This window comes from Rutidosis leptorrhynchoides, chromosome 2 (genome assembly GCF_046630445.1).
Source record: "Rutidosis leptorrhynchoides isolate AG116_Rl617_1_P2 chromosome 2, CSIRO_AGI_Rlap_v1, whole genome shotgun sequence".
NCBI classification, from domain to species: domain Eukaryota; kingdom Viridiplantae; phylum Streptophyta; class Magnoliopsida; order Asterales; family Asteraceae; genus Rutidosis; species Rutidosis leptorrhynchoides.
Window position 1 is genome coordinate 511,939,189 of NC_092334.1, and position 24,840 is coordinate 511,964,028.

The following is a 24,840-nucleotide window of genomic DNA, read 5'->3' on the forward strand; positions in this document are numbered from 1 at the left end:
AGAATTTAAAGAAGGAGACAGAGTTCTTCTTTTCAATTCACGATTCAAGCTATTTCCTGGAAAATTGAAATCAAGATGGTCTGGACCATTCATAGTCAAAAGAGTTTTCCCATACGGAACGATAGAATTAATAAATTCAAATGGGATTGAATTTAAAGTTAATGGTCACGGAGTTAAACATTACATACATGGTCCGATGGAAGTCGACAACGAAGTTAATCACAGTTTCGACACCACAGCTAACTAAGTATGGGGAGAATCAAGTCTTTAAAGGATAATATATATTTCTGTTAGAGTTAGATTGTCTGTTTTCGTGTAGTTCTCGAAAATGGAACACGTATGGTCTTTCCCTAGCAGACCCTAAAGAACTAGTCTTCTCTCCCCATTCTGAATTTTTATTTTTTTTAGGTTTTTACGAAATGAAGACTGCCTGTGAACTAAACCATGGTCTAATGCTACACGCTTTGATCACTAAACGTAATAATGACATACTACCGAGCGAATTAGTATCAGTAATCAGAGAAAGAATGGACGGAGTTAGAAAAGAATCCAGATGCGAAGATAATAAGTTACAATTTGGTAAAGGAAAATCAAAATCCGCAGCAAAAAGAAGAGCACGACACCTAGAACGATGTCACAAATGCGGAAAATGGTCACATGGAGGTAAATGTTCAAATAATCAAACCTATTCAAATACCGAATTTGTTACTTTATGCAGAGACGGACCGTTCATATGTTTAGAAGAAAAGACACTGAATGCTCGAGGTTACGCCTATGTAGCCATGGAAAATCAATTAAACCGACTATCTTATGAATGGAATAGATCATATAACTAAGAAATCTATTCCACAGGTATGTCTGTACAGTTTTTATTTTTATTTTTATTTTTAACCTTTTGATAATAAACGCTAATTTGTTCGCTAAAAAGTATTAAATTGGTATTAAATAAAATTAGGTTTGGCGACCGAAATTATTGATATCATTCAAAAATTTATTACATCACTGCGAAATTTAACGTTTATTCTTAAGGTATAAATATCTTTAATCAATCAACCCAAAATATTTCAAAAATTCGTCATGAGTTAAATTAGGTCTTGGAATCGAAATTACTTTACCGAAAAGAGGGGCGCATATTTTTGATAATATTTGATTGATTAAAGTGGGATAAAAAGACAAAAAGATTTTTAAATTTATTTTTACCATGTTTTTAAAATTAATATTTAAATCTTAAATTAATATTGTAAACTTTGTAAAAACAATATATTTAAAATTGTAAAAATTTGAAAAATTAATATAAGTTTAGTGTGAATTTATAATATGAATTTTTAAATTAAGTTTGGTGTGAATTTTTAATTTTTAAAATATAAATTTTTAATTTTATGCATTTCAAATTTTAAGTTTGGTGTGAATTTTTAATAATAATTTTGAATTTTATATTTAAGTTGTGTGAATTTAAAAACAAAAATTTACTTTATCTCATTAAGTTAAGAATATGATTTTTAAAATTCGTCGTAAGTTGAAGACTAGGTCTTTGAACCGAAATTGCTTTACCCGAGGGAGGGACGAGAACTTTTATTATCATTATTTTTAATCTTATTGAATTAGAGTATGCCAAAAACATTGAAAAAACCCAAAAATCTTAGCTTTTAAAACAATCGCTACAAAAAGACAAATTTTAAAATTTTGTCGAAGGACGGACTAGGACATCGATCCGAAACGACCTCGTCCTAAATAACAAGGGAAACAAAATTTTAAAATTAAATACTTAATTGTTTTATAAGTTAAAGATTATATAAAAAAAAAAAAAAGAGCAAACTCCGCGACTCGCGGAGTTTGAAGTACAAAACCTCCGCGACTCGCGGAGGGACCAAAACCCAGAAAAAAAATAAAAAGAGCTGCACGATCAGTTCACTTCCCCCACACAAAAACACCCAAAAACACTGCGAAAAGAGGTGCGAAAAAACCCGAAAAACACCCCCAAAAATCCCAATTTTTAACCGTTAATCACCAAATTTTTTTGCTAAAATCATGTTGAGAAGGATGCTATCTAAGAATTACTCAAGAAAAACGGTAAATTTCTACACCTAAACACCATTTAATTCGAAATTAGATGTTCTTGAGCTATTTTTTCCCCAATTTGATTTTGATGCTTTTTAGTGTAATTAGACTTAAATTGTTTATGTATTATGCTTGTATAACCTAGATTGATGCTGTTTAACATGATTAGAAGCCTTAAACTTCAAATTTTGAATAATCTAGGGTTTGTGTTCTTGAGCAATTTGGGGCTTTTTGATATAAACAGGTTATGGCCGATTTTTGTCATGAATTGTTGCTAAATTGAGTAGTGTAACATGTCTAGGTAGTTAAATGATCCAAACTTTGAGCCTAAACATGATTTTGAGAATTAAAGTGGACTTTTTCAAGTCTAAAATTCATGAACTTGATTTTTGAAAGATAATGCCATTTGAGACTTGTTTAATTGCTAGTAATGATTATTTTGACATGTTATTTGAGTTGAATGCTTATGAACTTGGCGAACATTTTCGTATATGCTTATTTGAAAAAGTGTAGATTTGATAAAAATGTGAAAATGAGCTTAAGTTTGATATAAATTGATAATGTCATTGTAATTATTTTGATTGATGATTTTGCTGACACTAATGCATATTTGGATGCACAAAAATTGTGTTTGATGTGTTTTGCAGAATGAAAGGGGTGAATCTTCATCCCAAGCCCGCAATGCTCCTGCTGAGAATTTGGAACAACAGGAGGTAGATAACTACTACAAGCAGGATGTACCTCATCCAGTCATGACCTTTTCCGATATGCATTTGGAAGAGTTGCACCCGAACCTGAGATTTGACAGACTTTGGATAGATTATCCAAAATATCAACGGGGTTTGCATACTCTTCATTCCAAGGTTGTTGAGGTACCGAGGGTCATAGAATGGGGACCCTTAGAAGCTGTAGAATTGGCCGGGCCAATTAGGGAATTACTGGTACAGAGGTATGGTAATTCTTCTTTTAATGACTGGATATGTTTATTCACCATACGCAGACCTGTATATAAAGTATGGTGTGAAGAGTTGTTATGTAGTATAGAGTTGAATGATCGGGTAGCTAGTTTAACCGATCGTTCTTTTATTAGATTTTTGTTAGGCGGTTCGATGCGACACATGTCTTTACTGGACATGGCTCAGGCTTTACGTATATATACGCCTGAAGAGTTAGCGTCTGCCGATTGTAGAGGATTGATACTAAACGGTAGAAAGATAGATGAGAATTTTGATACACACGGTGTGTGGAGTCAAATGACAAGCCATCACCGTTTCCAAGGGGGAAACTACTCTTATTTGGATATAGATAGAGCCGAATTAAGAGTGATACATAGGTTTTTAGCTAATTCGATTACACAAAGGGGTAAGAACAAAGAAAAAGTAAATGAACAAGATTTGTTTTACCATATGTGTATTCGAGACCCACAAAGCGCTGTAAGTATACCATATTGTGTGGGTTATTATTTATCAGCTATGGTTCGGGGGATGCGACCACATAGCATAATAGGAGGTGGTATTTTTATTACTTTGATTGGTGAATATCTCGGTGTGGATATAAGTCGGGGGGGATTATTACTAGAAGAGCCGGAACCCCGCGATACTATAGGTTTAAATGTATACCATGGTGCGAAAGTTTTGAAGAGGCGAAATAACGCCGCAGTACGATACCATGGTAGACATCCACAGGTGGAGAGAAACCAGCAACAAGGTAATGTAGGAGGGGGGAATGAGATGCAAGAAATGCATAGGTTTATAGCTTCTCAGGAATACGAAAATGCTAGACAGAGAGCATTTGAAGATTGGCAAGTTCATCAGAACCAGATCATAGCGCATTGCCAACATATAGGTAGAAACTATATTCCTACACCGAAACCCGTCTTCCCTCCTTGGTCTATAGAGATGCAGCCACCATATCCTACGTATGACCCTGCCGAAGCATTCTATAGCACTTATGGTTATGCCTGGAACCCCTATTGGTACCAATATCATCCTTAGTTTACTTATTATTTTTTATTATTTTGTAATTTGTAATTATTGATACATTTAATATTTTTGTTAATATTGTAATCATTTTTATAATTATCTAACTTTTATTCTTAGATTTTAATAATTTTTGAACGTGGGGTAATATACCAAACTTCAAAAATATGTATATATGTTTGCAGTTTATCTTATGTACACAACAGGGTAAAACAACGCATTTTCAAAGACTGGCATTAAGTTCAGCAAAAGCAACTAATTTTGACGACAAGATGCAAAATATATGTGAAATAACAACAAGACGGAATGAACAAATGATGTGCACCATTTATCATTCAGCAAACAAACGCCAATATATTTGGAAACTTTGGTAAAAATTTAATCATTTTCACACTAATCACCCTCAATAATTTAAATTGTTACTGATTTCTTGCAAATGAGGGCATTGCAAGATCTTAAGTGTGGGAAGGGGTTAAATTCTTTCGGATTTTAAAAATTTTTACTTTATACACTTGGTTACCATTAAAAATACTAGTAAAGCAGTAGTTGTATTAGAATCTAGTGCTCTCTGATAAAAAAGAACAGCCCTAGTCTTATATACTGACTACCCAATTCTAGTAAAAAATTTTCAATTAAATGAATTCAAATCATGTTTATACATATTTATGAACGATAAAACTAGGTTTTAACACCGAAATTATTGTTACCTCGGAAAGGACATAAATTGAGAAACAAACTAAAATGTTAAAATTCATTTAAAATGGAATAGAGGACGATAAAAAGAAAAATAAAAAGCCAAGTGTGGGAAAATTTACCAAGTTATTTTAAACATATGTCACATATATCTGTAACAAATAACTGAAAATATTTTTGCTTTGGACTAAACTAAACTGTTTTACCCGATGAAAGAAAAGAAGAGATGGATCTACACGATGAATCAATTCCATCATTAAAAGGAAGTAAAGTCTTCCGAAAAAGAAACGCGCTTCTTGATTTAGGTCATGAAGTTGTCGTCCAGACCAGCTGTAGGTTGACGAAAAATCTAGAAAAGTCATCACTAAAATCAGCAGGAAATCCACGGACCTCAGCATTAAACAGGGTCGCCAAGTGGTCAGATTTATCCTAACCATGAGAAGGATTTATCTCGTACAATGGGGGGGCACCGTGCAAATTAGCTGGATAAGACTAATGAATCAGATCCCCAGAAAGGATAATCTCCTTAAAGATTAAAAATCAGCTTTTAAGACTGATATTACTCAATCCTAGAGATTGACCTTAAAGATTGAGAATTACAAACTCATGGAATTCAATGATATCTAAACTCGAGCTTGAACGAGAAAATATTTTGATCAAAATTATAAACCGATTTGTTTTCTGAAAACCCTATTTTCAATGCGTTCATTACCATTAAACGTAAAATCCTAGGAATTCACCTGGAATTCATTAGGTCACCTGAACTAAATCGGGTGTCAACCGTAAGAACGGTGGTTGCATAACATGGTCAAAGACAGGACTTTGTGCCAAACCGACAAATTATAAGGGTGAGCTTTACTATTGCTCCTACCAAGGATAGTAATTGCGTCCGACACGTTATAGACCATAATCAAAAGCATGTCACGGGACATTGCCTTAACAGTTGCTTGTTCAACGCTTTCCTTTACAACCGGACGGTAGTTTACCGAAAGGTAATATACGGCACAAGTAAACTGGACGTGTTGCTTTCCAAATACAAGGTTAGCAAGTGGGTGACACAAAACCGCAAGTTTTGAGCTAAAATTTTCAAATCTGAAACCCACCAAACCCACAAAAATATTTTGCAAACACCGGTAAAGGGTTATTCCGGAAAACTTATCTAGGGTAAAAACTAGATTTAATTTTCAAAAGATCAAATGTTTTCATAAAGATCCAATTTCCTTAATGGATCTAAATTTTTATAGTCATGTGGGACTGTAAACCATATCGTTACTACCATTGTTTATACCGCCGTATAGAAATCACTGATGTACAAAGTGTGAAGAATAAAGAAGTGATTCTAGTATTTCAAGACGATATTGCTTGAGGACAAGCAACGCTCAAGTGTGGGAATATTTGATAATGCTAAAAACGAACATATATTTCATAGCATTATTCCTCAAGAAAGACAAGCTTTTAGTTGCAATTGTTCTATTTACAAGTGATATTCGTTTAAATAATAAAAGGTGAAGACAAAAGACAGATTCGACGAATTGAAGACGCAAACGACCAAAAAGCTCAAAAGTACAAAAGACAATAAAAAAGGTTCCAATTATTGATAAGAAACGTCTCGAAATCACAAGAGTACAAGATTCAAAACGCAAAGTACAAGATATTAAATTGTACGCGAGGACGTTCGAAAATCCAGAACCGGGACCAGAGTCAACTCTTAACGCTCGACGCAACGGACTAAAAATTACAAGTTAACTATGTATATAAATATAATATAATATATAATTAATTATATTAATTATATATATATTATATTTATATATAAAAAACCGTCGACAGAGAAAACTCCAAGGACTGAGCTGTAAATACTATCTCCGCGACTCGCGGAGTTTGAAGGGGATTTTGCCGCGAGTCGCGGAGCCCCAAAATTCAACTCTGGCTATAAAGCAAACCGAATTCTGATCAAAATTCAATATTCTATTTCTCTCTTCTCTCATATATACGATATATATATATATATAATTTATATTTTAATTTTAATTTTAATTATAATTCTAATAATAAGGGTATGTTAGCGAATGTTGTAAGGGTGTAAGTCGAAATTCTGTCCGTGTAACGCTACGCTATTTTTAATCATTGTAAGTTATGTTCAACCTTTTTATATTAATGTCTCGTAGCTAAGTTATTATTATGCTTATTTAAAACGAAGTAATCATGATGTTGGGATAATTACTAAAATTGGGTAATTGGGCTTTGTACCATAATTGGGGTTTGGACAAAAGAACGACACTTGTGGAAATTAGACTATGGGCTATTAATGGGCTTTATATTTGTTTAACTAAATGAAAGTTTGTTAATGTTAATATAAAGATTTACAATTGGGCGTCCCTATAAATTACCATATACACTCGATCGGACACGATGAGCGGGGTATTTATATGTACGAATAATCGTTCATTTAACCGGACACGGGAATGGATTAATAGCCACTAGAATAATTAAAACAGGGGTGAAATTACATTCAAGGGTAATTGGTGTAATTGTTAACAAAGTAGTAAAACCTTGGTTTACACGCAGTCGATAACCTGGTGTATTCATTAAACAAAGTATTAAAACCTTGTTACAATTCGAATCCCCAATTAGTTGGAATATTTAACTTCGGGTATAATAATAATTTGACGAGGACACTTGCAATTTATATTTATGACTGATGGACTGTTATGGACAAAAACCAGACGGACATATTGAATAATCCAGGACAAAGGACAATTAACCCATGGGCATAAAACTAAAATCAACACGTCAAACATCATGATTACGGAAGTTTAAATAAGCATAATTCTTTTATTTCATATTTAATTTCCTTTATTTTATATTTAATTGCACTTCTAATTATCGCACTTTTATTTATTGTTATTTAATCGCACTTTTAATTATCGTACTTTTTAATTATCGCAAGTTTATTTTATCGCACTTTTATTATTCGCAATTTCATTATCGTTATTTACTTTACGCTTTAATTTAAGTCTTTTATTTATTTAATATTTTACATTAGGTTTTAACTGCGACTAAAGTCTTAAAATCGACAAACCGGTCATTAAACGGTAAAAACCCCCCTTTATAATAATAATATTACTTATATATATGTTTGTATTTTTATAAAAGTAAACTAATATAGCGTTGAGCTTTGTTTAAAGATTTCCCTGTGGAACGAACCGGACTTACTAAAAACTACACTACTATACGATTAGGTACACTGCCTATAAGTGTTGTAGCAAGGTTTAAGTATATCCATTCTATAAATAAATAAATATCTTGTGTAAAATTGTATCGTATTTAATAGTTTTTCCTAGTAAAATATAAACTATTTTGTATACACCTCGTACGACATCAACCACCTTCACCATTTTCATCAAAATCCACGATCACCACAATCACCATTTGACCACAATCATCAAAACCGACACCCAAAACCGCATGGACAATCATCACCAATATCGTTGTGTTTTCTTTTTTATTTTTCTTTCTGTGATCGAGCAAACAAAACAAAAAGCCACCACCACCCTACAGTCCACTAGCGACTGCTGCAAACCAGAATTTTTGAGTGCTGCTACTATTATCGATGCAGCCTGAGGAGAACCATCACGAAGCTCCTGTTTCTGTTTACATTTTTCTCTCTTTTCCAATTGGTTAAACCACCAATATAACTATCATCACCACCACTATTATTTGCATCTTTGCTGCTACTGCCAGCCTTAGTTAGACGCCACTATGGTGGTAGCTGTTAGTGAACAAAAACCAAAATCAACCATAAATCATTGAAAATACCCATGTGAAAATTATCAATACTTTGTTGGAAACCAAGATTAACGAGTATAATATTTATACACTTCGACAAGTTGATTGTGATAAGGGTACGTGGACAATATAGGGGATATATATAATTACTCAAAAGAAAATTTGCACAACTTGTTGATCATACAAAGCCCCACAATGAGCTGTACAAAGTAAAGTGAAAATTTAAAATGCAAGTGCTCTTTTAATGGATAAAGGGGTCCACGTAATTAGAAGAAGATGTTAGCAGCGTAATATTTTGGCCGAAATTGTTGGTGAACTAGAAGACTCGAGGGTTCTAATTGTTGGATCCTAAATTGTCGTTGGGTTGTAATGCGTTTTTGGCTATTGGGCTAACCAATTAATGGATCATTTAATTCTTTAATGATTCTACAAACTTGGGCCGAATTCTTTTTAGTTTATGTATTGGGCTGTCATAAAATTATTGTTGGGCCGAACTACACAAAGGCTTGTGGATTGTAAGCAGACAAATAACGGGTTATATAGAAGTAGGTTACAATTTGAAATAGAAAAGGAGAAGTAGAGCAGTTGGTTAAGGTGTGTTATTGGGTTAGCGGGAGGTCGTGGGTTCAAACCTGGACTTGGGCATTTTTTTAGGGATACTTCTTTGAGGTAGTATTCATACTACCATTATTATTATTATTATTATTATTATTATTATTATTATTATTATTATTATTATTATTATTATTATTATTATTATTATTATTATTATTATCATTATTATTTTTAGTATTATCATAAGTACTAGTATTATTATTAGTAGTATTATTATCATTATAGATATTAAAATAAATATTAGTATTATTATTATTTGTAAAATCATTATTTTTATAGTTATTATTATTAGTAGTGTTATCATTATAATCAAAAACAACTTTTATTACTATTATTGATATTATGTTACCAAATAAACATTTCGTATATAAAAATATACTTTTAGTAATATTACATATAAGTAAGTATTAATCACATTAACATTTTTATATAGATATTCATATATAACAAATTAAGTATTTTAATATAATATTAACCAAATATATATTAATATAACTATATTAATATTAGTCATTATAAATATATATATACAAATTAAATATATATAATATATGAAATTGTTCAATTAAGATTATAGGTATATATATATATATATATATATATATATATATATATATATATATATATATATATATATATATATATATATATATATATAGGTTCGTGAATCCGAGGCCAACCCTGCATTGTTCAATTTCGTCATATGTATTTTTACTACAAAATACAATATTGTGAGTTCATTTACTCCCTTTTTACTCATTACATTTTGGGCTGAGAATACATGCAAATGCTTTATTAACTGTTTTACAATATTTATATGCGTGAGTTCATTTACTCCATTTTTACTCATTATATTTTTGGGCTGAGAATATATGAAAATGCTTTATTAACTGTTTCACAATATTTATATGCGTGAGTTCATTTGATTCCCTTTTACTCTTTACATTTTTGGGACTGAGAATACATGCGCTGTTTTTACAACTGCTTTATTAAATGTTTTTGAAATATATTGTTGAACTGCGAATACATGAAATACTTTTATAACTGTTTTACAAAATAGACACAAGTAATCGAAACTACATTCTATGGTTGAATTATCGAAATTGAATGTGCCCTTTTTATCATGTCCGAAGTTTTCCCGGAATGATGGTGAATTTATCATGTCCGAAGTTTTCCCGGAATGATGGCGAATTTATCATGTCCGAAGTTTTCCCGGAATGATGGCGAATTTATCATGTCCGAAGTTTTCCCGGAATGATGGCAAATTTATCATGTCCGAAGTTGTCCCGAAATGATGAAGATATTCTATATGCAATTTGTTAAGGTCGACTACCAGGTGTTCAATCCATATGAATGAATTTTATGCATAATGGTTATGGGAAATGGGAATATTAAATCTGGTGGTCTATTAAAATGATGAATTTTATTGTTTACGATAAACCTATGAACTCGCCAACCTTTTGGTTGACACTTTAAAGCATGTTTATTCTCAAGTATTAAAGAAATCTTCCGCTGTGCATTAGTTCATCTTAAGGATATTACTTGGAGTCATTCATGGCATATTTTGAAAGACGTTGCATTCAAGTCATTGAGTTCATCAAAATTATTATTAAGTCAATTATAGTTGGATGTATTATGAAATGGTATGCATGCCGTCAACTTTCAATGTAAAGAAAGTTTGTCTTTTAAAAACGAATGCAATGTTTGTAAAATGTATCATATAGAGGTCAATTACCTCGTGATGTGACCAAATGTTGATGACTTCGTCCAGATGGATTAGGACGGGGTACGACAGTAGCATGCCATATTGCCATGGTCACCTAATGTACATGTAAACATTATACAGTACTTCGTATTGTCTCTATCATCTCGACCTTTATGTTTTATACATCATCTAGTGGATACATTTTTCACACATCGACAAAAGTATATGTTAATACTATACTGAATATAATATATATTTAATAATACTTTATTGCTCATATAATTCATACAAGAATTATTATTATTATTACATATTAAACTAATATACTTTATTTTTGAAAATATTGTCCTTTCTCGTAATTTTACATGTTAAACTATTGTGATATCAAACAGCATAATTAAATCCAAACACCATTCATCAAAATTACATTTTGATACAGCTGATTATCTGATTCTGATTATTTAAAATGCATAATCAATTTTCAAAACGCAAATCCAAACACCCCCTAAGTCCACGTGAGTCATCGGCTAGGTCAAATTTTTGTTTAGTCATAAGTTCAGATTTAACATGTTCATCTTCCAAAGCAACGGCTTGAACAGTTTTCAATTGGTCAATCAAATCTGAAGTTATACTCAAACGCGGGAATTTAACATTCTCACTAGACTTTTTGCGACTTAAAGCATCTGCAACGACGTTTGCTTTACCCGGATGGTATTTAATTTCACAATCATAATCTTTAATCAACTCTTGCCACCGTCTTTGACGTATATTCATTTCTTTCTGTGAGAAAATATATTGCAAACTCTTGTGATCTGTACATTAACACAATGGGTTCCATACAAATAGTGTCTCCATAGTTTCAAAGCAAACACTACTGCAGCCATTTCAAGATCATGTACAGGGTAGTTCTTCTCATGAATTTTCAACTGACGCGAGGGGTAGGCAATTACTCTCTCGCTCTCTGCATCAATACACAACCCAACCCGGCAAATGAAGCATCACAATATACCACAAAATCATCTGAACCCTCTGGTAAAGCTAACACTGGTGCCTGACACAACAACTGTTTCATCGTCTGAAAAGCCTTTTCTTGTTCATCATTCCATCTAAAGGCCACACCTTTTCGAGTCAACTTAGTCAACGGACCCGCTATTTTCGAAAAGTCCTTGATAAACCTACGATAATAACCGGCTAATCCCAGAAAACTCTTAATCTCAGTAGGAGTCCTTGGAGAATTCCAATTCATTACCGCTTCTATTTTAGATGGATCCACTTTGATACCCTCAGCACATATAACATGACCCAAAAACTAAACCTCTCGTAACCAGAACTCACACTTTGAAAACTAAGCAAACAGTTGTTCTCGTTTCAACAGATTCAAAACCTGTCTCAAATGCTCAGCATGCTCAACCTCTTTTTTCGAATACACCAATATGTCATCAAAAAACACAATCACAAACTTGTCTAAAAAAGGACGGCACACTCTATTCATCAAATCCATGAAAATTGCCGGCGCATTCGTCAACCCAAACGGCATGACCAGAAACTCGTAATGACCATACCTTATTCTAAACGCTGTTTTCGGTATATCTGATTCTGCAACACGAACCTGATGATACCCTGACCTTAAGTCTATCTTTGAAAAGTATGAAGCACCCTACAACTGATCGAATAAATCATCTATTCGAGGTAAAGGATACTTATTCTTCACTGTTCTTTTGTTCAACTCGTGATAATCGATACACATACGCATTGAACCATCTTTCTTTTTCACTAACAATACAGGAGCACCCCACGGAGACGAACTCGGTCAAATAAACCCACGATCTAATAGTTCTTGAATTTGAGACATCATCTCGCGAATCTCAGATGGAGCTAATCGGTATGGATCTTTCGCAACTGGAGTAGTTCCTGGCATTAACTCAATCTTATATTCCACTTCCCTTACTGGAGGCAGACCTGGTAACTCGTCTGGAAACACCTATGGGAATTCAGAAACCACTAGAATATCGGAGACCGTTTTCTTCTCTTTCTTGGCATCAATCACATACACAAGAAATGATTCACAACCCTTAGTAAGTAACTTCTTCGCCTTCATCATTGAAATCATCGGAAAACTGAAACCGTCTTACCATCAACTACCTCTACTCTAACGGGCACAGGGAGCACAGTACCAGGTAACCCTAGCTTAGTAAAGAAATCTAAAGACATAAATGTCCTATTCGAGCCAGAATCAAACAATACTCTAGCAGGTATTGAGTTGATTAAGAACATACCGGTGATCACATCGTCAGTTGCAGTAGCTGTCTCAACTGACATCTGAAAAGCCCTGGCCTCTGCTGATGGAGGGTTCTTCCTCTTCTGCCCACTCGAGGCAGTAGACCCTCCGGCTGATGCCAAACGCACACCTGACCCTGCTCCGGAACTAACACTCTTGGACAGACAACTTGATGTACGATGCCCAGATTGATGACAATTCCAGCACACACTACTTGGGAATGAGCAAGCTTGTGAATCGTGCCCAATTACACCACATCTTATACACCGCCTAGTCGCATCTGAACACTGACCATTATGTGAAGATTTACAATTACGGCACAATCCCCTCTACCAGATCCAGACCCAGAACTACGCTGACCACTTTTACCCTTTGATTGAAACCTACCTGATTTCTTGGACTTAGATCCCGACTGACTAGACGCCTGTCCACCCTGATTCACCACGTTACCAAACATCCTTCTTCTAGCTGCCTTAACATCACTTTCCACCATCTTGGCTAGCACAATAGCCTGAGATAATGATGTAGATGTTCTCACACAAGGTTTTGTATTCCGGTAAAATCACATTCACAAAATGCTGAATACGAGATGATTCATCAGGCACCCACTGTTGCACAAATCTTAGCTTATCCATATACTTTTCCACCACCTCATCAATCGTCATTTGAGGTGTCATCTTCATTTCTATAAATTCATTTTTGATGCGATTCATATCAAAAGGATTGCAGTACTGTTCACAAACTTTCCCATAAAATTGATCCCACGTGATCAAACTTACTTGTTCCCTTGGTATGCTTGATATCAAGGAATCCCACCAGACCATTGCCCGAACTTTCAACATCCTACTAGCATATATAACTCGTAGCTCGGGTTCACACTGATAAGCTTCGAATACCTACTCAATTTCTCACAACCAATTAAGAGTTTCTGTCGGATCTGTACTTCCTGAAAACTCTGGGGGTTTGCAATTGTAACATCCCACCATTTTCCATCTACTTTCCATTTTATTATTTTAAAGTCAGTTATATAATTATAACATCTTCCATTAATACGCGTATTTAAAAATATTTCTTTTAGGTAATTCACGCACCCGCTTTTAAACTCGAGGGACTAAACTCGCCAAAGAGCCAAACTAGTTGACTAGGTCAACTAGTCAAGCTCCATCTCCTCCATTTATTTCACCTCCTCACTTTAATACTTACACCCTTTTTCTCTCAACACCCAATTCAAAGAATCATCATCCATTTTTGATCTAGCAAGCCAACATCAAAACAAATTACATATTCTGAATCCTTGCATCTTCCTCTTCGAATCCATAACATCATCTCATTTGGGTAACTTTCTAAAAATACTAGATTTTATGTTCTTGATGTTTTTGACTTATAAAAGTGTTAGTTAGTGTCTATGGCTCGAGTCTAACATGAATATATGATTTGTATGCTCGATCTTGTTGTTTTAGTGTAACTAGCTTGAACTTGCAAAGTGTGTATTTAATCTAGAATTTTGGATGATTAAATGTTGTTGTTATGATAAAGTTCATGCATTAAATGTGTTACTAGCATCACTAGCTTCATTTTGATGTGTAGGTTGATTAAGAAAACTTCATTAACATGATTATTGAATTTGTGATTTTGGGTTAGGGTTTGATAGACTTAAATATGAACTTTCGATGCATTGAATGCTATGATATGTTATTGGTAAGTGTTTAGTTGTATTGTATACGTAATTACCTACGAAACGGCGTACTATATGTGTGCATTTATTTCCCGAATCATCAATGTGCATTTATGATCTTGAATGCAATAAATGATGAGCATTTAATGCGATTTTGGTTGTTGTAAATGTTAGATTGATTGATGAAATGTGCTTAGTTGCATTCCTTGTTAAAATACATTTCCAACAATGTATGGTATGCGTTTTGAATGTTTTCAGATCATAAAATGTGTTTGATTAAAGTTTGGTTCGTGCACTTGTGAAAATTCAGCAACTGCAACTGATCAGGTGTTTGGATGCCATCCCAATCCTTGGACGCCGTCCAGGCCTTCTTTGCTGGACGCCGTCTGTAGTGACCCAAACTTTTCCATGTTTATATATATTAATTGAGATTGATATTTACATGACTAAATGTTTCCAACGTGTTAAGCAATCAAACTTGTTAAGACTTGATTAAATGAAATAAGTTTCATATAGACAATTGATCACCCAAGTTGACCGGCGATTCACGAATGTTACAAAATTGTAAAAACTACATGTTGTGGTATATATAGACATATATATATGGTTGACATGAGATTATGATGAGTAAGTATCTCACTAAGTATATTAACAATGTGTGATATACATAAGAAATGGGATTACTAAGTTAAGAAACTCGAAATGACATATATAACGATTATCGTTATGATAATGTCTACTAAATATATATTTATCATATTAAGATATTGATACACTATATTTAACATGGTAAAATGATATTTAAATATATCATTAAGTGTGTTAACAATGAACTACATATGTAAAAACAAGACTACTAACTCAAGAATTACGAAACGAGACTTATATGTAACGATTATCGTTGTAACGATATTTTAATGTATATATCATATTAAGAGATATTCATACATCATAATATCATGATAATATAATAATTTAACATCTCATTTGATATAATAAACATTGGGTTAACAACATTAATTGAGATCGTTAACTTAAAGGTTTCAAAACAACACTTACATGTAACGACTAACGAAGACTTAACGACTCCATTAGAATGTATATACATGTTGTGTTTTGATATGTATTCTTACACTTTTGAAAGACTTCAAGAAACATATCAAAGTACTTCTACTTAACAAAAATGCTTACAATTACATCCTCGTTCAGTTTCATCAACAATTCTACTCGTATGCACCCGTATTCGTACTCGTACAATACACAGCTTTTAGATGTATGTACTATTGGTATATACACTCCAATGATCAGCTCTTAGTAGCCCATGTGAGTCACCTAACACATGTGGGAACCATCATTTGGCAACTAGCATGAAATATCTCATAAAATTACAAAAATATTAGTAATCATTCATGACTTATTTACATGAAAACAAAATTACATATCCTTTATATCTAATCCATATACCAACGACCAAAAACACCTATAAACACTTTCATTCTTCAATTTTCTTCATCTAATTGATCTCTCTCAAGTTTCATCTTCAAGTTCTAAGTGTTCTTCATAAATTCCATAAGTATAGTTTCATAAAAATCAAGAATACTTCCAAGTTTGCAAGTCTACTTCCAAGCTTTCTAATCCATTCCAAGTAATCATCTAAGATCAAGGAACCTTTGTTATTTATAGTAGGTTATCTTTCTAATTCAAGGTAATATTCATATTCAAACTTTGATTCAATTTCTACAACTATAACAATCTTATTTCGAGTGAAAATCTTACTTGAACTATTTTCGTGTCATGATTCTGCTTCAAGAACTTTCAAGCCATCCAAGGATCCTTTAAAGCTAGATCCATTTTTCTCATTTCCAGTAGTTTTATCCAGAAAACTTGAGGTAGTAATGATGTTCATAACATCATTTGATTCATACATATAAAGCTATCTTATTCGAAGGTTTAAACTTGTAATCACTAGAACATAGTTTAGTTAATTCTAAACTTGTTCGTGAACAAACGTTAATCCTTCAAACTTAACTTTTAAAATAAACTAAACACATGTTCTATATCTATATGATATGCTAACTTAATGATTTAAAACCTGGAAACACGATGAACACCATAAAATCGGATATACGCCGTCGTAGTGAAACCGGGGGCTGTTTTGGTTTGGATAATTAAAAACTATGATAAACTTTGATTTAAAAGTTGTTCTACTGGAAAAATGATTTTTCATATGAACATGAAACTATATCCAAAAATCTTGGTTAAACTCAAAGTGAAAGTATGTTTTTCAAAATGGTCATCAAGATGTCGTTCTTTCGACGGAAATGACTACCTCTTTAGTAATTGACATGTAACTTAAATTTCTGACTATAAACCTATACTTTTTCTGTTTGGATTCTTAAATTAGAGTTCAATATGAAACCATAGTAATTTGATTCACTCAAAACGGATTTAAAATGAAGAAGTTATGGGTAAAACATGATTGGATATTTTTGATCTTTTTAGCTACGGGAAATGTTTAACAAATCTATACAAATCATATCCTAGCTAACTTATATTGTATTATACATGTATTCTAATATATTATGAAATCTTGAGATACCATAGACACGTATGCAAATGTTTTGACATATCATATCGACCCATGTATATATATTATTTGGAACAACCATAGACACTCTATATGCAGTAATGTTAGAGTTAGCTATATAGGGTTGATGTTGATTCCAAAAATATATATACTTTGAGTTGTGATTTAGCCTGAGACGTGTATACACTGGGTCATGGATTGATTCAAGATAATATATATATCGATTTATTTATGTACATCTAACTGTGGACAACTAGTTGTAGGTTACTAACGAGGACAGCTGACTTAATACACTCAAATCTTTAAAACATAATAAAAATGGTTGTAATTATATTTTGATCATACTTTGATATATATGTACATATTTGTATAGGTTCGTGAATTGATCCGTGGCCAAGTCTTATTTCCGAGGAAGGAAATATCTGTGAAAGTGAGTTATAGTCCTACTTTATTGGAAACTATATATTATTAACATGTAAATATTATGTGATATATTAATCTCTTAACATGTTTGATATTGTGTGATAGATGTCTACCTCTAGCACAAATCCCATTGACTCACCTAATAATAACGAAGAGTCGAATATATATTGGCAAGATTCACAAGTTCCCGAAGAACCGGAAGAAGAGGAAACGGAACAGGAAGAAGAGGAACTGGAAGAAGAGGAACCAGAAGAAGAGGAACTGGAAGAAGAAGAGGTTCCAGAGGGGGGAATAGTAGGAACCACATAAAACCGGTCAAATAAAAGAAAATCCTCAACCAATGGACCAAAGTTAATAATGGTCAATCGTATTTCCGCTAAGGAAGCAAAATATTGGGAAAATTACCAATTTTCCGATGAATCGGATCCTGATGAGGATTCCGATGATGTTATAGAAATTACCCCGACCCAATTTAATGATGCAAAAGAAAATAATATGGGAAAAGGCATCAAAATAGAGAAATCTGATTCCAACCTCGATGAACTTTATATGTACCGTCAACACCCGTATTTTCAATATCGTGACAATAACCTGGGAACCTCTAAACCACCAGGTTTTTCTAAACCAATGTGGAAAACGACGACTCGTATTAGAGGAACATCATATATCCCTAGAAGATTAGGAAAAAGAACCAAGTCCGAAGAAGAAGAAACCAGTGATTCAGATTAGAGGGGTGTGAGCATGTTGTGTAATAAATGTATTGTAGTGTGCTTGTACTTTTATGTTCTATGTAAAAATTGCTTGTATTGTTTGTTATTACGAATCTAATCCTTGTCTATTTTACAGTATAAAAAAATGGACGTTAAGGGTAGATAACCGAATATTTTAGAAGACCTACTAGAGGATATGATTGAGGAAATCTTGTCTAGAGTCGGTCAGAATTCATCAGCACATTTAGTTATGGCGAAATTAACTTGTCAAACATTTGAAAGACTTTTCAGAAATGCCTTAGTTTATACAAGGCTTTCCTTTGATAGGTGGGGTATATCACATTGGGGAGACTTTAAATTATGCCGTGTTTTCTTTAAAGCGTTAAATGCGGGGAACCCAAATGCAATTTTACGCTACGGGTTAAGAACCTATTTTGACTCAACATATCCCAACATAGGATTTCGTGAATTAGAAAGAGCTTCTAACATGCAACATAAAGAAGCATGTTATGCTTACGGGTTAGTGATGTTCACTTCTTACCAAAGTGAGAAAAAGAACATCGGATTGCAGCTTTTAAATAAAACTTTCTCACAAGTGACGGATTCAGTAGTTGGGATGAGAAACAAGGTTTTTAGATTATTACGGGGCTGTTGGATATTACGAAACCCTCGTCCTTTTGACGACATTACAACATGCTGCCTAGCCAATGGTCATAAAGGTTATTTTCCACAAGACCAAGGATGGAAAGTCGTCTTAGTAAAACCATAATGCATGACTTGTTTCTGGACTTATGAATTACGTGTCTTTATTTCCTTTGCTGAACAACTTGCGTGTTAACTAGATTTATCTTTAAAACTGTCATGTATCATAGTGTACTATATTTCATGTTATATGTAATATAGCGAAGTTGTAAGTTTGAAGAATATTTGTATGTGATATATTATTATAATCAGTTTTTCATATGGAATTGTAGTAGTTGAATTGTATATTAGCTACTAAGTATGAACTTAACGGGTAGGTAGTACCCGAATTTAAACTTATAAAATGCTAATATGAAGAAAAAGCTTTTATAAATGAGTTCATACTATGCTACGAGATACTATTGACTACTCTTAATATTCTGTATGATTAACTTGTTTCATTTGACTATTTTGAAGGAAATGGTACCGACTACTCGACACACCTTGAATATGAGCGAAGAGGAATTTCGTGCCTTTCTTGCTTCAAACATAGCTGCAGTACAGGCCGCGCTACATACCAACAATAACTCTGAATCTAGCAATACAGCTAACGGCGCAAGAAATCGTGTGGGATGCTCCTACAAGGAATTCACTGCCTGCAAACCTTCAGAATTTGATGGGACCGAAGGACCAATCGGATTGAAACGGTGGACCGAGAAAGTTGAATCGGTGTTTGCCATAAGTAAGTGTGCTGAAGGAGACAAAGTGAAGTACGCTATGCATACCTTCACAGGTATTGCGTTAACATGGTGGAATACCTATCTAGAGCAAGTGGGACAAGATGCTGCTTACGCGCTACCGTGGTTAGCATTCAAGCACCTGATGAACGAGAAGTACCGTCCCAGAACCGAGGTCAATAAGCTCAAGTCAGAACTTAGAGGGTTACGAACACAGGGATTCGATATTACTTCGTACAAAAGATGATTCACAGAATTGTGCCTATTGTGTCCGAGAGCGTTCGAAGATGAGGAAGAGAAGATCGACGCGTTTGTGAAAGGGTTACCAGAGAGAATCCAAGAAGATATAAGTTCACACGAGCCTGCCTCCATACAAAAGGCATGTAGAATGGCTCACAAACTAGTGAACCAGATTGAGGGAAGAATTAAAGAACAGGCGGCCGAAGAGACCAACGTGAAGCTAGTCAAAAGAAAGTGGGAGAAAAACGGTGATAAGAGTCACCAAAACAACAACAACTATCCCAACAATCGCAACATCAATCGCAACTACAACAAACGGCACAACAACAACAACAACAACAACAACAACAATCATCCCAACAACAATAACAACTGCAACAACAACAACAATTAGAAGCAGCTATGCCAAAGGTGTGAAAAGTATCACTCGGGGTTCTGCACCAAATTTTGCAACAAGTGTAAAAGAAATGGTCATAGCGCGGCGAAGTGTGAGGTCTACGGACCAGGGGTTAACAGAACGAAAGGAACAAATGGTGTCGGAACGAGTAATGGCAGAGCAAGTAGTGTCGAAGCAAGTTATGCCAATGTAGTTTGTTATAAATGTGGAAAACTGGGCCACATTATTAGAAATTGCCCGAACCAGGAGAACACGAATGGACAAGGCCGCAGAAGAGTTTTCAATATTAATGCGGCAGAGGCACAGGAAGACCCGGAGCTTGTTACGGGTACGTTTCTTATTAACAAAAAATATGCTTACGTTTTATTTGATTCGGGTGCGGATAGAAGCTATATGAGTAGAGATTTTTGTGCTAAATTAAGTTATCCATTGATGCCGTTGGATAGTAAATTTTTACTTGAATTAGCAAATGGTAAATTAATTTCAGCAGATTATATATGCCGGAATCGAGAAATTAAACTGGGTAGCGAAATATTTAAGATTGATTTGATACCAGTAGAGTTAGGGAGTTTTGATGTAATAGTTGGCATGGACTGGCTGAAGGAGATGAAAGCAGAGATCGTATGTTACAAAAATGCAATTCACATTGTACGAGAAGAAGGAGAACCCTTAATGGTGTACGGAGAAAAGGGCAACACGAAGCTACATCTTATTAGTAATTTGAAGGAACAAAAACTAATAAGAAAAGGTTGCTATGCTGTTCTAGCACACGTCGAGAAAGTACAAACTGAAGAAAAGAGCATCAATGATGTTCCCATTGCAAAAGAATTTCCCGATGTATTTTCAAAAGAATTATCGGGACTACTTCCACATCGATCTGTTGAATTTCAAATAGATCTTGTACCAGGAGCTGCACCAATAGCTCGTGCTCCTTACAGACTCGCACCCAGCAAGATGAAAGAACTGCAAAGCCAACTACAAGAACTATTAGAATGTGGTTTCATTCGACCAAGCACATCACCATGGGGAGCTCCTGTTTTGTTTGTCAAGAAGAAGGATGGTACATTTAGGTTGTGTATTGACTACAGAGAGTTGAATAAACTTACCATCAAAAACCGTTATCCATTGTCGAGAATTGACGACTTATTTGATCAACTACAAGGCTCATCGATTTATTCGAAAATCGATTTACGTTCTGGATATCATCAAATGCGAGTAAAGGAGGATGAAATTCCAAAAACTGCTTTTAGGACGCGTTATGGTCATTACGAGTTGATGGTTATGCCGTTTGGATTGACTAACGCACCAGCTGTGTTCATGGACCTTATGAACCGAGTGTGTGGGCCATATCTTGACAAGTTTATCATTGTTTTTATCAATGACATACTTATTTACTCAAAGAATGATCAAGAGCACGAAGAACATTTGAGAAAAGTGCTAGAAGTATTGAGGAAAGAAAAACTGTATGCTAAGTTTTCAAAGTGTGCATTTTGGTTGGAAGAAGTTCAATTTCTCAGTCACATAGTGAACAAAGAAGGTATCCAGGTGGACCCGGCAAAGATCGAAACCGTTGAAAAGTGGGAAACCCCAAAAAATCCGAAGCATATACGTCAATTTTTAGGATTGGCTGGTTACTACAGAAGATTCATCCAAGATTTCTCCAAAATAGTAAAACCCTTGACTGCATTAACGCATAAAGGGAAGAAATTTGAATGGAAGGATGAACAAGAGAAGGCGTTTCAGTTATTGAAGAAAAAGCTAACTACGCACCTATATTGTCATTGCCTGAAGGGAATGATGATTTTGTGATTTATTGTGACGCATCAAAGCAAGGTCTCGGTTGTGTATTAATGAAACGAATGAAGGTGATTGCTTATGCGTCTAGACAATTGAAGATTCACGAGCAAAATTATACAACTCACAATTTGGAATGGGGTGCTGTTGTTTTTGCATTAAAGACTTGGAGGCATTATTTATATGGAGTCAAAAGTATTATATATACCGACCACAAAAGTCTCCAGCATATATTTAATTAGAAGCAATTGAATATGAGACAACGCAGGTGGATTGAACGGTTGAATGATTATAATTTTGAGATTCGATACCACCCGGGGAAGGTGAATGTGGTAGCCGACGCTTTGAGTAGAAAGGACAGAGAACCTATACGGGTAAAAGCTATGAATATAATTATTCGTACTAACCTTACTACTCAAATAAAGGAGGCGCAACAGGGGGTTGTAAAAGAAGGAAAGTTGAAGAATGAGATACCTAAAGGATCAGAGAAACATCTTAATATTCGGGAAGACGGAACCCGATATAGGGGGCTGATAGAATTTGGGTACCAAGGTTTGGAGATGTGAGGGAAATGGTACTTAAAGAAGCACATAAAACCAGATATTCAATACATCCCGGAGCGGGTAAGATGTATAAAGATCTCAAGAAACACTTTTGGTGGCCGGGTATGAAAGCCGATATTGCTAAATATGTAGGAGAATGTTTGACATGTTCTAAGGTCAAAGCAGAACATCAGAAACCATCAGGTCTACTACAACAACCTGAAATCCCGGAATGGAAATGGGAAAACATTACCATGGATTTCATTACTAAATTGCCAAGGACTGCAAGTGGTTATGATACTATTTGGGTAATAGTTGATCGTCTCACCAAGTCAGCACACTTCCTGCCAATGAAAGAAGATGACAAAATGGAGAAGTTGGCGCGATTGTATTTGAAGGAGGTTGTCTCCAGACATGGAATACCCGTCTCTATTATCTCTGATAGGGATGGTAGATTTGTTTCAAGGTTCTGGCAGACGTTGCAACAAGCATTGAGGACTCGTCTAGACATGAGTACTGCCTATCATCCACAAACTGATGGGCAGAGCGAAAGGATGATACAAATGCTTGAAGACATGCTACGAGCATGTGTTATTGATTTCGGAAACAGTTGGGATCGACATCTACCGTTAGCAGAATTTTCCTACAACAACAGTTATCATTCTAGTATTGAGATGGCACCGTTTGAGGCACTTTATGGTAGAAAGTGCAGGTCTCCAATTTGTTGGAATGAAGTGGGGGATAGACAGATTACGGGTCCGGAGATAATACAAGAAACTACGGAGAAAATTATCCAAATTCAACAACGATTGAAAACCGCCCAGAGTCGACAAAAGAGCTACGCGGACAGTAAAAGAAAAGATATAGAGTTTGAAATTGGAGAAATGGTCATGCTTAAGGTTTCACCTTGGAAAGGCGTTGTTCGATTTGGTAAATGGGGAAAACTAAATCCAAGGTACATTGGACCATTCAAGATTATAGATCGTGTCGGACCAGTAGCTTACCAACTGGAGCTACCTCAACCACTCGCGGCTGTACATAACACTTTCCACGTCTCGAATTTGAAGAAATGTTTTGCTAAAGAAGATCTCACTATTCCGTTAGACGAAATCCAAATCAATGAAAAACTTCAATTCATTGAAGAACCCGTCGAAATAATGGATCGTGAGGTTAAGAGACTTAAGCAAAACAAGATACCGATTGTTAAGGTTTGATGGAATGCTCGTAGAGGACCCGAGTTCTCCTTGGAGCATGAAGATCAGATGAAGAAGAAATACCCGCATCTATTTCCAGAAGATTCGTCAACACCTTCAACAGCTTAAAATTTCGGGACGAAATTTATTTAACGGGTAGGTACTGTAGTGACCCGAACTTTTCCATGTTTATATATATTAATTGAGATTGTAAATAGATTGATATTTACATGACTAAATGTTTCCAATGTGTTAAGCAATCAAATTTGTTAAGACTTGATTAAATGAAATAAGTTTCATATAGACAATTGATCACCCAAGTTGACCGGCGATTCACGAATGTTACAAAATTGTAAAAACTACATGTTGTGGTATATATAGACATATATATATATGGTTGACATGAGATTATGATGAGTAAGTATCTCACTAAGTATATTAACAATGTGTGATATACATAAGAAATGAGATTACTAAGTTAAGAAACTCGAAATGATATATATAACGATTATCGTTATGATAATGACTACTAAATATATATGTATCATATTAAGATATTGATACACTATATTTAACATGATAAAATTATATTTAAATATATCATTAAGTGTGTTAATAATGAACTACATATGTAAAAACAAGACTACTAACTCAAGAATTACGAAACGAGACTTATATGTAACGATTATCGTTGTAACGATATTTTAATGTATATATCATATTAAGAGATATTCATACATCATA